Source organism: Thamnophis elegans, chromosome 5, assembly GCF_009769535.1.
Source record: "Thamnophis elegans isolate rThaEle1 chromosome 5, rThaEle1.pri, whole genome shotgun sequence".
NCBI classification, from domain to species: Eukaryota; Metazoa; Chordata; class Lepidosauria; order Squamata; family Colubridae; genus Thamnophis; species Thamnophis elegans.
In genome coordinates this window covers 44,112,912-44,131,255 of record NC_045545.1, presented here as the reverse complement: position 1 = coordinate 44,131,255, position 18,344 = coordinate 44,112,912, and the positions used below count along the sequence as shown (strand labels likewise).

General features: G+C 43.7%; 1 protein-coding gene across 2 annotated transcripts in view; it reads right to left on the bottom strand.

The window, feature by feature from the left end:
* The window catches only part of MED8 (mediator complex subunit 8), a 33,179-nt gene that overhangs the window by 14,684 nt on the left and 151 nt on the right, over positions 1 to 18,344 (bottom strand). Inside the window, exon 2 of one of the 2 annotated variants that reach the window (XM_032217367.1) lies at positions 3,363 to 3,556. The exons of the other annotated variant lie outside the window; for it this stretch is intronic. The gene's annotated coding sequence lies outside the window, so the exon portion shown is untranslated. The remainder of the gene's footprint in view (positions 1 to 3,362; positions 3,557 to 18,344) is intronic. 2 annotated transcript variants of the gene reach the window in all.

The following is an 18,344-nucleotide window of genomic DNA, read 5'->3' as shown; positions in this document are numbered from 1 at the left end:
TTGAACAGGATGGTTTTGAACAGGGATGGTTGAAACAATCCTGCAAAGGCTGATTTATCTGGAATGGGGTTCTCATCATCCGATAAGTCATGACCCCCCACATCCTTAGCACTGGCCACCGATGGGGGCGGAGATGAAGGCCTGTGGGGGCAGGCCAGGGCCCTGAGGGGGCTGCAGAGCTAGAGGGGCCTGAAGTGCTGCAGCGGACTGAGCAATGGGAGAAGCTGGCTGTGGAACCTGTAGTTGTGCCTCATGCCTTTGGAGGCCCTCAGCTATCACCTTAGAGATTGCTGTAGCAGTCACCTCTCTCATTTCTGCTGAGAGGCCTGGGCCCAGGTCTTCTACTGGGTGGGTCCCTGCCACAGTAGGCCTGAGAGTGGGATCCCTGGCCAAATAACAGGAGGAGGGAACCCTCCCTATCAGAAAGTAGGTCGTACTCAAATAGCTCCGCACCCCCCCAGGGCGGGGAAAGGGGACCTGGACCCCCCCAGAGAGAGAAATCTGTCTGAAAAAAACCCCACTCTCAGAGATAGCAGGAGGAGAGGGCCCCCCAACTGGATCCTGACCAATAGGGCTTCCTGGCTGATGGACTTGTGCCACTATCTGCCTTTGGGGCCTTTGCGAATTCTTTTTCCAGGGCCTTCTGGCGCCTGGAGCATCCTTTTCCTGCACCTTAGATGGCTTCTTGGAATAAGGCTTGCTGGTCTTGGTCTCCCCAATGGCTTCCCTAGCAGCCCTGCCCGCCTTCCTGAGATAGGGCCCCTTCAGATTGGAAGACTGGCCTGTCGGAAGGGGGTCCACGGAGATCTCATCCGCCATGGTGGTAGTCGGCTTCTGCAGTGGTCAGGTAGAGATCTGGCAAGTAGAGTGACTGTGGCAATTCACTGGGAAGCAGGGCAAGCATGCGCCAATGGAACACAATATAACACTGCCGGGGAAGAGTATTGTGAAGGAGTGCGCCAGAGATTGAAAGGCTTGACGTGGAGGGTGACCTTGGCCAGAGAAACATACTGAAATAGCCCCAAATCCTCGCTGATTCGAGAGCGCTCTGATCGCCGTCCTGTCTCTCTCCAACCGCCACTGAGAAAATGCGGCAATTGCGCAAATGGCAGGAAACTTTGCCGCTCGAAAATAGCCATCATAAGGGGGCGGTGCAAGATGGCGGCGCTCAGGGAAGCATCACGTTGCCTCTGCTGTGGATGGAAAAGCCGGCTGTCACTCCGCTCTGGAAGCTCACCTCCACTGAAGACTTTGGCATCTCGCTGCACGGATTGCCTGACGGACAAACCCCAGCGATAGAGAGCCAGCTGGCTAGTAGCTCCCAGTGCCCGGATTACCCTAGGACACCTGGTGGGCCAAGCCTCTCTGTTGCGATGCAGAGAGGTAAAGGAACTTAATGCTGCTAGAAGGAAAAAAGGTCTAGGCAAGGAACAAATAAGGAATAAAATGGAACCAAATGCTTGTAAAAGATACAGGTAATAAAATGAAGAAAAGTCTCTGGAGAGACTAAAAAAACGTCCTAATGGGCAATGGACTGAATTGAAAACCTGGTGATACCGGGAGACCAGGAGGCGTGGTCAAGAATTTCAATCCAGTCCATTGAGCAGAAGGACAGAATTTAACCAAGCATCGCATGGGAAAACACTAAGGGACTACTCCAGCTATTTGCCAAGAGTGAACACTGACTGAAAGATATATAAACACAAAACACAGACCCCCCCCCTCCCAAATTGGTAAGGTACCTCTCGATACTTCAACGGTTATTCACGGTCAAATTATCACAATCACATTCAATTGCAAAAACAGCAGGAATTCAGAAACATGAAGCAACAAAATACTCAGCAATAAAATCCAGCTTCGTCAAAAGTTAGGTTATGAGTTTTTGCAGACACTACAGGCTGAGTAGCTGTCTTAGCAATTATCCACAGGCAGTAATTATTAAGGAACTTTAGTTTTATAAAGACCAGCAGTCTGTAAGCTATGTGTAGCAATGTTGAAATTACATTTAATTTTGTTTCTTTTTTAAATTCTAAATGTAAGCTCTCACACTTGAGGTGTATTGATGTTAGAACACTTTCACCTCCATTTGCAACTGTGCAATCTTTACTTTGTATTTTTCTATATTTGATAATATGTGAGATTGATTGATTAGATCTGCACCAATACTTTCTATAATTACAATTGTTCTTAAGTTTTGTTATTGTTATATCATACATTAAAAATAAATTTGTTTAGTTAAAAAAGAATTGGCAACATTTCTGTTAAAACCCAGAGAGTTAAAGGAAAAAATAAAAATCAGCTAGCGATTTATCTACTTTCAGCATCTTTTGAGATTTTCCAAATTACTATGCCTGAGGTTTATTCAACTGTTTATCTTAACTACACACATCAGAATTTGACATACTTTAATGTTCTTTCTTTAATTTAGCCAATACTATAAACAACCATATACTAATGATATTCAGGATACAGTACAAAACATCTGATATACATTTTCTGTCCCAGGTCAGGAGTGCAAGGTACAATAAGATGGTTGGAATAGCAACTGACATATGGTTTGGTCCATGTGTAGGAAAGGGAAACACAGAGATTTGATTCAGTATATCAGTACATATATCATACATGATTCAAGTAGCCAGGAGCATTTGGTTTATGCTAATTCCCAGAAATCATGATACATAAACTACAATAGGTTTGTGTAGAGAAAATATTAAGCTGTAACTAAGCAAACTGTACACAATATACAGTATGAACCCAGCCAGTATTTGTGTTTTGGAATATGTCCTCTAATGCACAAGGAATGTATTTCAAGAATATTTTTAATCAATGTCACAGTATTTTAAAGAGAAGTGCTGTCTGTCATGTAATCTTCCTAGCAAGCTGTGATGAACCTGCTGGAAAAGAGTTTTCATTTTTTCAGATTTAAGAAAGGTGGGATAAAACAAATCTAAAACCCCACACTGAAGACGTATGGCAAGATCATTGCATTGTGAAAATTTAGTTAGAATAGGAAAAAGATAGTCTAGAGTGGGACTATGTTCTGGAATGAGATTTAGGAAGACCTGATATTGCCAGCCTGAGAAATTGCCAACTAAGATGAATTAATGCCCTTGTGTAACTCTTATTCTAAGAAAAGAAGGCAGAGGATGGGGGAGGTCAAAACTGTTAGGTAGCAACTGTTATCCATGTACAAGCTCAGAAGATTTTCCAAGCAGGTCAATAATTTACTTAGTACACTGAAACAGGAATAGCTGTTTAGATATTATTTCTATGGTGGAACAACTTCCCCAGAGGAAAACTAGATTTAAAAATATTAATATGCTGCTAAATTATATCCCCAAATCTGGTATTGGTCCACTTACCTGAACATATCAAACTATTGGGAGATGGATATTGAGTAGAAAGACCCACAGGATTTCTGGACGAAGAAACTTAGAACTTCCATCTTTTCATTTTGTAAGCAACAATAATTTGCTGCATGGTGAACAATACTATATCAAACACTAACTACAATGCTTCAAATATGACCCAACCTATTGGAGCGGTAAGCCTTCAACTGCAAAAAAAGAAACAAAAGAAAAGGAAAAGAGAAAAAGAAAGAATAAGGATATTTCAAGACTATCCCCGAGTGAAGAGGTCAAATCTAAATTAAATGAAGAATTTCCCAATAAGAGAGAGTGGATACCCTTCTACCAAGCAGTAAATAATTGTAATAGTAAATGGATATTCATTAAGGGCCAGGAGGAAAACTGAAGTCAAGATTTCCATTATAAACGCCAAATTCCTTAATGATCAACACTGGCTTAGGCATCACAAGTGCAACTGCTGTTTGTCTAAGCCCATGATGGCAAACCTAGGGCACACATGCCACAGGTAGCACACAGAGCCATTTCTGAGGCACATGAGGCATTGCCCTGTCAGCTCCAGCATGCATGGTGGGTTGGCCAGCTGATTTTTGGCCTTCTTTTTTGGCCATTTTTTTTACCCTCCAGAGGCTTTCCTGAAGCCTCCAGAGTGAGAAAAATGGTCCAGCAAGCAATCCGGAAGTCCATTCCCGAGCTTCCAGTTTGTGTGCTGAACCATTTTTCACCCTCCCCAGGCTTCTAGAAAGCCTCTGGGATTGGGCGGCCTATAAATTTATTAAACAGTTAAACAGTTAAACTTTGGATCCTGGGGAGGGCGAAAAACGGGCCTACTAGGCCCACCAGAAGTCAGAAAACGGGCCGTTTCCAGTCTCCAAAGTGCGGGGAGGCCATTTTCACCCTCTCCAGGCTCGAAGAAAGCCGTGTGCAATGCATGGGGCAGCCGGGGTGTGTGTGTGTCACACACACATGCACAGGGGGCACAGTGCAGGGAACATTAAATTATGGGGGTGAGCATGTGTGTGCGCGTGATAGAGCACGAACGCATGTTTTTGGCACCCGAGGCGAAAAAGGTTCGCCATCACTGGCCTAAGCCAGTGCACATAAGAGCTACATTTTAAATGGAAAGTGGGAGCCTGCTGCACTACATAGAGAAGATCTAGCAGAACACACGTGGAAGACCAATCAGGAAAGAAAAAGGATTAACAAGGATCTGCGATTCCTGACTGCAAGCAATTCTTCAAAGTCTTCCATAGAAGCCAGGGACATAGCTGTAGCAGACACAATGACTCTAAAGCAGCAGAATCAAGTTCAGGACCAGGCTCTGAGCAAATTAACAAGATGGAAAGGCAAGTACTAAACTTGCCCACCTAAGTTGCTGTCTTAAGAAGCAGACACCTTAGAAGGAAGAAAATCTGCATAGATGCCAGAAACTGTCCTCAGTTGCAACAGAGTAGTTCAAGACAAAGCAAGAAGAGGAGCAGAGTCTGTATATGATCTGGGAGAAGGTGGAATGCAATCCCACTCCCTTAAGCAATTTCAGATTTTGAATTTCATCACAACAATAGACTGTTGTATCAGGAGTATTTTTCACAAGGAGAAGGAGAGAGAGAGAGACAGTGAGACAGCTAGTTATGCTCAGGTTTTGCAGACTATTTTAAGTTTGCAAATAACCATCCACATGGCCATATTAGAAACAAGGAAAAGTTCAGACATATTTTTTTACAGGTCTGGAATTGGTGGGAATGTGACCAAATGTGCACAATTCTGAGGTGAAGAATAACAAGTTGAAGGCAGATATTTAAAACATGCCATTATTCACATTTTTAATAAACATATTGAACATGGAAAAAGGAATTCTATGAAACTCAAGGCAACTATTTAGAGTTTATTGAAAAAAAAATCAGACTGAAAAAATGAAAAATAAAGTTAATCACTTCCTGAATAATTATATAACTCACCAAAATCATATAATACAATTATGATACTGATATTTTACAGTATCTGTAAATGAAACTCAATTATTTTTATAGACCTGATATTATTTAACATTTTGTGAGCAAATGAAAAATCAGAGTTGATGGACTCAACTTTTAAAAAACATTTAATTATGAATCACCAAACGATAAGTTTAGAAGGGATCTTAAGAGGTCTTCTAGTCCAATCTCCTGCCCATAAAACAATTCTTGTATAGATAGTCCTCAACTTATGACCACAATAGGGATTGGATAATTTGTTGTTAGGAGTGCCCTTGTTGAGGGAGGCATCATGTGATCACACTCAATTTTTTCCCCATTTAAAAAAAAATAAAAACAAACAAAATCATCCTCCATTACAAAATTGTAGATTGGTTACACAGTTTTCATGCATCCCTTCCACCGTCATCACCTCTGATTCATATCAAATTATCTATTTTACATCACATATATTTATATATATTGCTATCATCATACCTCATCCTTCATATGACCTTAGTTGTTTTAACGTCTCTTTATAACACACATTCCAAAATTTAAAACAAAACCACATGGTGGCATTCCCTTATCTATTTTCAATATCATCCAATCACATTATACCTTTATAACACGTTCAAAATAAAAAATTAATTATGTTTAATAACAAAGTTTTCAAACCTCTTTTCTTAATCATTGACTACAATTTTTATCCAATTTTCCCTTTTATCCCGTCAATACAAATTATTACATTATTATCATTATCAGTCATTTATTTAACGATAGTTTGACTAAGTTTAACTTACTTTTTCCCCTTTTTTCATCATTTAAATTTTTTACCAAATTTCCTCTTATCAAACCAATACATATGTATACATTGTTATCATTATCAATTTTTTACCTAATTTTATCATTATCACTACATTTTTAACATAATGCTCTAATTGTAACTAAATTTAACTAGTATTTTATTATTAGTTTTCATATCTCAACCTGTGTCTTTCCAGTAAGAGTGTAGTCCTATTTCTTTTGCCATTTGTGGAATTGATCTTCTCGTTATTTCCTTAATCAAATTTGTTTGGATTTCTCTTCGCAACTTGTTGCTTATTACATATCTTGTAAAATCTCGAAAACCTCATCTTCCTTAGTCAGTTTATAATTATAATTTATCATCTAAGCAAAACTGAAGTACAATCTATTTTTCCTTTAAAAAAAAATCTCAATTTTAAGATTTGTATTACTGTTTTCATCCAGTCACCATCCAAAAATGGCAAGAAACTCTGGTGCCATTTTTTTTTAAGCAATCATGGGTAGATAATTGCTCATACCTGCCTTAATATTATTGGCCAAGTTTCTTATTGGCTATGCTAACCAAGAGGTGCTCTGGTCATTGTTAACCCTGCTGCAAAATTTATGCGTGCACATATCCACGCATACAAAGGCATACAATCTTATCTCCTTCAGATTGCCAATTATTTTGCATGACACAGACATTCTGCCTTTAAATGCTTACGTGGTTTCAATGGCTAAACTTCTGCTCGCCGAACCAACTATTCAAAACCAGTAATTCCGCAAGGAGAGAGGATGGGAATGGGGATATTTCAAAAAGTAAACACATATCCTAAAAGAAAATCCACCCACGACCAGCATTGAGTGGAGCTTTTATAAGCTTTAGAATAAATGAGCTGGAAGAGACCTTGGAGATCTTCTGGTCCAGCCCCCTGCTCAAGCAGGAGAATCTATACCAGAGGTCTTCAAACTTGGCAACTTTAAGACTTGTGGACTTCAACTCCCAGCTATGCTGGCTGGAGAATTGTGAGAGTTGAAGTCCACAAGTCTTAAAGTTGCCATGTTTGAGGACTCCTGACCTATACTATAGTAGTATATACATATAGTATACTATACCTATATCAAAGAAAGCTCCCATGACTTTAACAACATCCGTATTTCCAAGGCTAGAAACGTAAGATTGCAATGCGAGCTCCCTCCTGCTGGTAATCCAAACCTCCTAACCAAAATGCACATCACCAAAAGGGAGCGACTGCACTTCCGCTTATCACCCCGCCCCCCCAGTTACTTTTACCCATCAGCGTCTCCATACAAAAGAAAAGGATGGCACAAAATATGTGACCATTTTTTAAACCAGTGGTAAAGAGCTTTCTTGCAAGCGCAACTAGAATTCGATTGGTGGGTTCCCCCCACTAACAATACCATGCATGATCTCCCCGCCGACCGACCATTTAAAAAAAAACCTTTTCACAAGACAAGCTGATGCCGCCTATGTTGGGGGGGGCGGGTGATTGAAGCGGCGCACACCCCTCTCCTGTCAGGAAGGCGATGATTTGAAGGGAGGGTGGTGACGTTGCTTAAAGGGAAACCTGCAGCTATTTCCAGGTTTGTTTGGGTAATTTACCAATTTAATTTAACTTCAATATTTTTTGGGCAGTCTTTTATAAAAATAAAATTTCCTCACCAGATGGACACCCTTTCTCTTTCTGTCTTTCCTTCCATTGCGGAGCTGTCCCAACTTCAGCAGCTTGAGGCTCTGCTTTTTGTCACCGGCTAGAAGAGATTGTCTTGGATCAATCAGGGACTTTGCGATGTCCCTGAGATCAGCAAGGCGTACTCTTCCATATCACCATCTCTTTGGGATGGTTTAGGTCCAGATGGACCGTCCAGCGGCAAAAGTATCGACTGTGATCTCGGAGCCCCGATATCGCACATTGTATCGTCGCGATGTCAGCGCCTTTCTCTACACCCAATTTTTCAATTATTTTTGCCATGGTGGTTAAATGAATCATCCATAGTTGTTACGTGACAGATCATATGAACATAATTTGTGATCTCTTGCTTGCTTCCCGAGTAACTTTGCTTGTTGGAAAACAGCTGGGAAGTTTTCAAATGGCAATCAGGTGATAGTTGACTGCAACTATCATAAGGAGCTGGAGGCCAAGCACCCAAACTGCAATCCCATGACCATGGGGACACAGCAACAGTATTAAATGTGAAGATAAGTCATAAGTCACTATTTTTCAGCACTGTCATAACTTCAAATTGTCATTAAACAAATATTAAGCAAGGACTACCTGTTCCATTCCAAATAGCTGTCCAATTTTTTTTCAAACCAACAGTGATATCACCCATAACTTTAGAAACAAGTTGTACCACTGTTTTACAACTGTCAAAGTTAGGAAATTCCTCTTAATTTCAAATCTGGTTCTCCTGTAAAGCTTTCAGCCACTAGTTGTCTTGCCTTTGGATTCTATAATGAATAAATCTTTGATCTGATGACCACTAGGAGATTCTGCTTCAGAAATCACCAGAACTGAGATACTCCACAAGAGATTAGGATGTAGGGGTCATTGAAGATTGCTGCTCACTTACTTTTTTACCTGCAGCATAACAGCATCCCTGCCTGTGCCAGTGGACTGCATTCGGGTTGGCAGTAAAGTTTCCCAGGCTTATGGTTCTGCAGGATTTCAACCAATCTGCCTAGAGTCTTGAGGTAACACAAGGGTTCATTGTCATGACAGCAGGTGCTAGTTCAACTTATTTACAGCCTGAATCACACTGGGGTGTATGTGTCACACGCTGAATCTAGTTTTTGCCTTGCGGCACTAGCATTGTGATCTTGATTTGGAGGATGCTAACATCCATCCCTTGCTATGGATAGATCGCTCCCTTTTGACCCCAGAGTTCCCTGCAACTGCCTCTAACTACAGGGAAGCAGGGTCTAAGATCAGCCCATCCAGATGCCTGTTGGCCCCAAAGGAGTTTCAGAGGAAGTTTGGAGATTTTCCTGAAGCTTCTAACACAGGGGTCCCCAAACTTGACAACTTTAAGACATGTGGACTTCAACTCCCAGAATTCTCCAGCCAGTATAATAGCTAGGCAGCATAACTATGCTGGCTGGAGAATTCTGGGAGTTGAAGTCCACAAGTCTTAAAGTTGCCAAGTTTGAAGACCTCTGTTCTAACATGTAGTTCAAGTGGATGTTGTCACTGCAAATAGGGGTCACTGGACTTACTTACATCTGTAGGTACTCTCCATGGTTTATTGTGCAGGTTCAAGAGATGCAGTACCACAAGAGAGGCTTAGAGCACCACTGGAGAAAAACAAAGAGTGAAATCAAGAAGCACAGGTAACAGTTTCATTAGAATTTACTCTGTGCACTTACTTCTCTACCATTATGCATCTACAGATAGATGTCAATTATCTTTTTTCAAATGATCATGTCCCTCCTAGACAGAGAGGAGATGGGGGAGTTCTTACAAGGTCGCTGTAAGGAATATTCACAACATATGCTAGACAAAGTAACTCAATTTCAAAGTTGGACTCTACTGGGCAGATCCTTTGGAAGTGGAGGAAAAAATGTCTGAGCTTCGTTATCTGGAGTTCAAGCAATTGGTCTGGAGGACGTGGACAGGGTTCTTGTGACTGTAAGTCCAACTTGCTGTATTCTAGACTCATGCCACTTGGTTGGTCAGGGCTTCCAGGAAGAAGGCATCAATTGGCCCTAAGCAGTTGTTAGTACCTCTTTGCTGGAAGGAGTTTCTGACTGACTGGAAAGAGGTGGGTGATGCCCTCTTCTCAAAAGATTATCCTTGGGCCTAATACAGTGGTGGGCCGGTGCTTGCCAGGATCACTAAGTAGGATTCCAGTACGGTGCTCCAGAGGGCCCACCCGCCCACCCTCCTTACCGGGATTTGAAGTTTTTGGGGCTTCCGCACATGGAGCATATGGTGCCTGCACGACGCTCCGCCGAGCAGCTGGAGCGTCGCGGGAGGTAAGTACATATGTGCACGCTGCATGCGTATGCGCGCATTCATGTGGTGGATGGCTGGCCCCATTGCACTGTACCGGTTGCACAGGATCCAGAACCCACCACTGGCCCAATAGTTTTAGACAACTTTCAACCAGTTTCCAACTTTGTCTTTTAGGAAAGGTTGTTGAGAGGGTGGTTGGCATAAAGTAGGTTATCGGGACCCTTTTCAATTTGATTCAGCCAGAATACAGTACTGAGATGTAATTGGTACTGGCCTCTGATCTCAGGAAAGGGGAGGTACAACGATCCCGGTCCTCTTCATCTCTCAGGGGCTTTCAATATAATCAAACATGATGTCCTTTGGAGCCAGTTTAGGAAGCTTGGATGTGGGACGCACTGTTTAGCAGCAATTCTCATTTCTCTGTGGCCAATTTCAATAACTGCAATGCAATGTTCCTTAGGGCTTAGATCTATATCATCTCCTCTTTAATATGAACTGCTGGCTAAGGTCATTTACTGGTACAAGGCAAGGTATACATCTCCATCTTCTGGCTGTGCAGGGAATGCTGCCAGAGTCTGGAGTGGAAAGAACTGAATTCTGTCATGGCAGTGTGACTTTTGGTCTCCTAGGGTCTGGTAAGATGCCATTTTTGACTCTGGACATAGCTGGTGTACATTTTTGGGGTTCTCCTAGACTCACAGCTACTAAATAAGCAGGTGATAGTCCTAACAAGAGGCCTTCCCACAAATCTTTTCTTGTGCTTATGCTTAATCAATAATCTATAGGGATACCCAGATTCTTCTCCTAAGTACTATTATTAAACCAGATAACACTTATCTTGTACTTGTACATCTGGTTTTTCCTACCTCAGTTACAGAACCTTATATTTCTCATCACTGAAAACATGTTGTTGAATAGGGCCAATATTCAGGTCTATCAAGATCCTTTGGAACCTTAAGGCTGTCATCTGTCAGCAGTACCCCACAGGTTTGTGTCATCCACAAATTTTAGGAGCATCTCCTCTATCCCTCCATTTAAGTCATTTATGAGAACATTGAAGAATATTGGATCCAGGAGATAAACCTGACGTACCTCCCTCCATAGAGATAGAAACCATTATGGATCACATGTTGGTTATAGTTATTCCAGTTTATCAAAACGGAGGCTATGGTCTACTTTATATAATGCTGTATTGAAGTCTACTTCATCCACAGCATTATCCTGGTCTACTAATCACATTGTCAAAAAAAGTAATAATATTTCTTTGGCACAATCTGTTTTTAACAAATCCATGCTGACTTCTGGTCATCACTTTATTTCCAAATACTTGTAAACCCAGTGCTTGATTATCTTTTAAAGATTTCCCCAGAACAATATTACTGGCACTGGAAATAATGCAGCATTCAAATCCCAAAACTTCCTGGAAAAACCAAACTTTTTACGAATTACCGAAAAACCAGAAGTAGGAGATATCCTTTTTCCAAAAAGGGAACCCTCTATGGAAAATACCCACCGGGGGGGGGGGGGGGGGCTTCTTGAACCTTGAGCTTTGAATTTTCATTTTGAAATATATCATGTTAGTGTAGCTCCCACAGCAAAAATGCCATTGGCACTAATAAACATACTAAAGTTTTCAATAGTATTCAAGGACAGCTCTTTGTAAAAAGAATTATAGCAAATGATACTGTAAGATGACAAAGCTGTGAATGAATTAAGAGGTTAAGACATTCATAAAAAGATAGAGATTTTAATTTTCCAGAGTGAGTTTGCAGGATGGTCCAGAGATGGTATTATCACAGCCAATTGGCCTCGAGACTGGGTTGAAGGTGAAGCCACGCCTCTGGGCTCCTCTCCTCTGACTCCAGTTTCAATCCAGTCTAGCCAAAGAGAGCTTGTAAATTCTTGACTCCTGATCTGATTCAACTTTTCTGGACCATCCTTGACTCAACTTGCTTCCTTCTCACAAGGAGACCCTTCCTTCACTTCCCAATAAGTCCCTGCTATTAGCTGCGGTTTTTCCAGCTACTCAAGGGTTAAATCTCAGGGCTTGGAGGTTCCAGTGGCTGGATCGCTGTCCCAGTGGCCATTTTGGCCGGCAACCACGTGGAGCCCTGAGAGGGCAGTTCGGCGCAGGTGGGGGCTAAGGGGCTCTGTTTTCCAGCCCGACAGCCCAGAAGCCTAAAAGGAGAGCGTGCCTCGTTGCAGCAGCAGCAGGAAGCCCCAGGAGTGGCAGAGGCGGCTGGGAAGCAGCGCAGCAGCAGCAGACTCCCTGAGAAGCCGCAGCAACCCTGAAACGCGCTCCGGTGGTGTTTTAAAATTCGGGGGGCGTGACGCAAGAAGTGAGAAACTTGCCATTCTAGCTGCGGAGGTGGGGGTGAGGAGTGAATCGCAGGAAGCACGAGGAGTGGTCGTAAGTAGTTGAGTGATGGCAGGTAGATCCCCTTCCCCCACATGTCTCCTGGGGAGGGAACTTCCACCAGGCAGCGTCCCACTGTCTCTTCCAGGAGGCTTAAAGCCTCGGCTGACACTTGCCCTTCCCGTGCCAGTCAAAGAGACGAAGCTAGGAGGCACAGGGCCTTGGTGAGAACTTTATCCAGGGCAGAGAGGTTGAGGGCTCTGCAGGGCAGGATCAGTCCCTCCCCCTCCAGGTCCAGGTCACCCTTAGGGGGGCCCTCCAGGCAGGATTCTCCCCCTAGGTCACCAGATTCCTTGAAGGAGTGCAGTGGGGGCGGGTTGCTCATTCCCCTCCCCTTTCCATGGAGGATTTTGACCAGATAGATAACCAGCCTGGGTTTCTTTCCCTAGAGACTCAGCTGGGAGGTAGAGATCCATCCAGGCCAACCCTGGCACCTACCCCCAGCCATAGTCAGGTGCCTGGGGCATCCAGCTGGGACTCCTTGGATATGGAGGACCTGCCTGTGGGTCTTCAGAACCTCACTGAAAGAGCCATTGCATCTGGTGTGGCTGCAAGCATGCAATGCCAAGGGCCTCGCTCTGCCTCTCAGGGCGAGGTCACGGTCCCCAGCTCTTCATCAGCCCAGCCACGAGGCCCTTCCCATCCAGTCCACCCCCTGGGCCCCCTTCCTTGGCAAGTGAGGGGGTCTGTCCTGGGGGACAAGGCACAGCGTGAGCCAGATCTCTCTGAGGACAAGGAGGAACTGGAGCCTGAACCTCCAGCCTTCACAGAATTGTTCCCTCCTAACCTGTTCCTGTCTCTCCTACGCAAAGCGCGTGCCACTGCTCAGCTGGGGGGGGGAGGAGCCAAGGCAGGTGAGCCAGCAAGGAAGCTCCAGGGCACGGTCTATTCCAAGCCCAAAGAAGTTAAGGAGGAGATTCCTGCTCCCGATCTTTTCCTGGAAGTAGTTAAGAGACAGTGGGAGACACCCGGGGCTTTCCCCACCCCACGCAGCAAAGACGGTTCTATAACATCAAACCAGATTTCTCCCAAGCATTGCAGATGCCCTCTGTGGATCCACCAGTGGTGGCCTTGGCTGCCCCAGCATCGCTGGTACCCAAGGATGTGACAGACAACCGGACTGGCAAAACCGGGAGACGGTAGACAACGGAGAGTGGAGTCTGTCCAAGAAGCTCTTCCAGGGGATCTGCCAGAGGTTTGGAGACCAGTGGTGGACCTGTTCGCCACTCCGTCCAACGCTTAACTGCTGCGGTTCTTCTCTCGGTTCCCAGCTTGGCGAATGGCGGGGGTCAACGCCCTTTGCTCCAAGTGGCTGGTCGAGCTGCTGTACGCTTCCCACCCTACCTCTCCTTCCCGGGGTCATCCAGAAGGTAGTCAGAGAGCAGGCGAAGTAATCATAGTGGCCCCCTACTGGCCCAGAAGGGCTTGGTTCACGGACCTGAGTCTGTCGGCAGGGAGACCGTGGGGGATTCCCCGGGGAGAGGTGAGATTGCTACAGGGGAAGTTGGTCCATCCAGATCCACAGTGGCTCCAACTGGCCGTATGGAGATTGAGCGGGAGCGCCTAAGAGGCGCCCTCCTGTCCCAAAAGATGATCAGAACCATCGAGCCTACCGCAGACAGTCAACCAACAGAATTTACGATTCAACTTGGGAGACATTTGTCTCCTGGTGCCAGGCCACCCATGTGACCCCCTCCAGGGCCATGGTCCCTCAAGTTCTTTTCCTCCAGGAGGGTCTGGACAAGGGCCTGTCCCTAGCCATGGTTAGGAGACAGTTCGGGGCACAGGCCACAGTGCTACCTGGGGAGGGGGCCACTCCGCTACCTCATTTGCCCTTAGTTAAGAGGTTCCTCAAGGGGGCAGCCCACCTTCATCTACCACCAGTCCACAGGTTTCCTACGTGGCACCTTCCCACGGTGCTACGGGCCCTTATGGCCGAGCCTTTTGAACCACTCCGGACGGTTAGCCGGAAGCTCCTCACTTGTAAGATTGTGTTCCTGTGGCTATCACCTCGGCTAGGCGAGTCTCGGAGCTGGAGGCTCTCTCCTCCAGGGAGGATCTATGCACGTTTCACAATAACAGGGTAGTGCTATGCCTGGACCCGGCTTTCCTGCCAAAGGTAAACACTGTCTTCCACCGGGCGCAGGAGGTGATTCTTCCGGACTTCTGCCCAGACCCGACCAGGGAGCGGGAGCACAGTTGGCACTGTTTAGATGTAAGAAGGGCCTTACGGATTTACCTAAGGTGGACGGCGGAGTTTCATATGTCTGAGGCTCTGTTTGTGTCATTCCAACCCTCGTCGCTAGGGAAGAAGGTCTCCCCGTCCACCATTAGCAGATGGATCCGTCTGGACATTGCCCTTGCCTACGAGGTGCAGAACTTGCCGGTTCCAGCTGGCATCACGGCCCACTCCACTAGGAGTGCGGCCACCTCGGCGGCCTGGGCCTCTCAGACCCCTATAGAAGACATCTGCAGGGCAGCGATGTGGGCATCCCCATCGCCCTTCATCCGGCACTACAGGCTGGATGCCTTTGCATCTTCCGACATGGCGTTCGGCTGCAGGGTCTTGCAACAGGTCCTGTCGGATCAGTGAGGGCCCACCCTTGGGATGAAACCTGGGTATGTCCCATCTCTGGACCATCCTGCAAACCCACTCTGGAAAATGACAGTTGGTCTTACCTGAACTGTTATTTTAAGAGATGTTTGCAGGATGGGCCAGTTCCCACCCTAGGTTAGATAGACAGTATTGGGGGGTGGAGGTGTCTCCTTTGTGACTTGTTTTCAGGATCTTGGGAGCGCATACTGCATTGAAATTGGAGTCAGAGGAGAGGAGCCCAGAGGCGTGGCTTTAGCTTCAACCCAGTCTCAAGGCCAATTGACTGTGATAACACCATCTCTGGCCCATCCTATAAACACCTCTTAAAATAACAGTTCAGGTAAGACCAACTGTCATTTTCCTGATTTTCATTTATACTATTGGGCTTATATTGTAACATCTATTGTTTCCTAGAAATCAAAAGAATTACTTCAAAGGCCATTATGGGCACAATTAGAAAATTATTATTAAATTATCAGTACTTAATTTGATACATGACTCCAGTTTTACAAACAAAGTTACTTTTCCTATATATAAAACTATAGACATTTTTGGAATATGCTGGAAAAATCAGATTTTATCTAAATTTTCACCAGATGTTATAGAGAAAACAAAATTTAAAATGCCTCCAAATCATATTTCTGAACTGAAAAAAACCCCCAAAATTTCATTAATAATTTAGATTAGTATGCTACTGGTCAGTTTTTCAAAATGTTTGAGACTTGCAAAAACAAGTAGACTATGCAAAACTGATCAATAATATAAGTAGTAAAATATCTATTTATCATATATTTTTATCACATACATATTAATATCACTAGAATATGTTTTAACTACCTTAATTACTGTTAATTTTATTCAAATTAGAAAAAGTTGAATTGGCAGATCCATCTGAATGAACTGTCATTAAAATCTGAAATAAGGTGGAATATTCTATTTCAACAAATCAGCTAGGATTTTAAAGAAGGTAGAATTACTATTGCATGATCTTGGGATAAATTCAATGAATATTTTTTGAGGGGATGTACAATAACGATTGCCTTTCAAATTTTCTATTTTGGAAATGCCATATGCCAGAAAGAAATCTAGGGTGTTTTGGACTTGTCCTCACATTGGCATATGTTGGGTTAGTAAGGTTGTAAATTGGATGTTGGGAAAAGTAACAAAGGTCAAAGATGTAAATGTGCCGGTGAATTATACTGTGAAAAATTGAACCCTATATAACTTCTAAGAAATATTGCATGGGCAGCAATTAAGATAATTGCGGGGTTCTTGGTGTTCTATGAGCTTGTTTTGTTTTCTTACAAATGTCTCCTTACCCAACTAGGTAATATCATCAGTGGTCAAAGGGAGTGGGATTTCCTCTCTGTGACTTGCCCTATCAGTGTTAGTGGGAGTGTTCTTGATGGTTCCTTGATTAGGCTGTTGTTTACTGCTTGATTGTTGGTCTAGTATTAATCTTGGTGTCAATCTGTTTATAAACAGAAATTAAACCTCACTCCCTTTCTACAACTGATGATGTTACCTAGTTGGATAATGAAATGTCTGGAAGAAAACAACAAGCTCAGAGAGTACCAAGAACCTTGAGTGCAATGTACATAGAAATACATAGAATGATAAAACATGCAAGAGTGCCTGGTCTTAAATAATAAATTAAACTTTGACCCTATAGAAAAGCAGTTATATATAGAGAATATAAGTATGTCTTCCATCCAGGATGTTGAGATGTGCATTCTTTCTACTATAGTAAGACAGTCATCATACCGATAGAAGAGAATATTTATAGTTCAAGGTTGCACTCAAGGTTCTTGGTACACTTGGTAAATCCTGCTACCATAATTGAGGATTGCTGGTACCTGCAGTTACCTAAAATGCATGAATTAATATTCAGTCATCCCAGATGGCATACAGATTCAAAATGTCTAATTTAAAATAGCACTTTATATTGTTTATTGCAAAAGATATGTTCTGTCAGCAAATCCCATTGTAATTTTCTTCAATCTGATAATAGCTGCTAAGTATTAACTGCAAACCAATCAGTGATATCACAACAGACCAGGTTAGCTAGAAATTCTAAAAGCTATATACTGCCACACAAAGGGTTTGGGGAAAATTATTCTAGTCTGTGTGGGATTCTTACTTTCATCCACTGTTTGGGAATGCAACCTAGATCCATTCATGCAACACAAGCATAAGACTAATTACAAAGTCAGCGAAGATTATAAAAAGATCACCCAAAAGGTCAATGTACTAACTAAATTGAACAAAAGCACAGCCAATAGGGAAGCAGCAAAGCAATAGACAGACATATCACTTCAGCTTTCTGAACCAACAGCTTTCACCGCTACATTGTCAGATCTATTTCAAGGTTCTGTGTAGTCAACAGTTCTGATCAGTGTGCGCTATTTGCACGGTGGGACCTCGGTGTGTTGTAAAGGTAAAAGTTATCCTCGCACATATGAGCTAGTCGTTCCAAACTGGGGGGGGGGGGGGGGCAGCGCTATCCAAAGACATCACCATGGTCATGTGGCCGGCATGATTAAACGCTGAAGGCGCACGGAACGCTATTACTTTCCCATCAAAGATGGTCCCTATTTTTCTACTTGCATTTTTACATGCTTTCAAACAGCTAGGTTGGCGGAACAAGTAACGGGACCTCACTCTCTTACACAGGGATAGGAATTCGAACCGAACTGCCAACCTTTCTGATTGACAAGCCACTGAGCCACCACGTCCCCTGTTGCTCCAGCCTCCAAATCCTCTGCCAATCCCCACCTCCACCCCCCAATCTGCTGCTACAGGAAGCTGGGCAGCAGGTAAGGTAAAGGTTCCCCTCCCACATATGTGCTAGTAGTTCCCGACTCTAGGAGGCAGTGCTCATCTCCGTTTCAAAGACGCCTCCGTGGTCATGTGGCCAAAGTCATGTACCTTCCCACCAAAGGTGGTCCCTATTTTTCTACTTGCATTTTCACATGCTTTCGAATTGATAGGTTGGCAGCAGGGAGCCATGTTTATTTCTACATCATTTTTGATCGACACTGGCGAAGCCCAGTGGGTCAAAATTTAGCATATGATCAGTTTGTGTTGAACAAATGCAGGTAACCGGGCTAATAAAACAAACCATGGATTACCGTTCCCGGAGCCGAGATCGCTCTCGGATCGAATCTTTTAAATTATTATTTTGTTTTTAAAATGCAACGCCAAACTCTACTCAATCTCTAGGAGATCTCGGTCTTTAAAAAAAAAAAACGG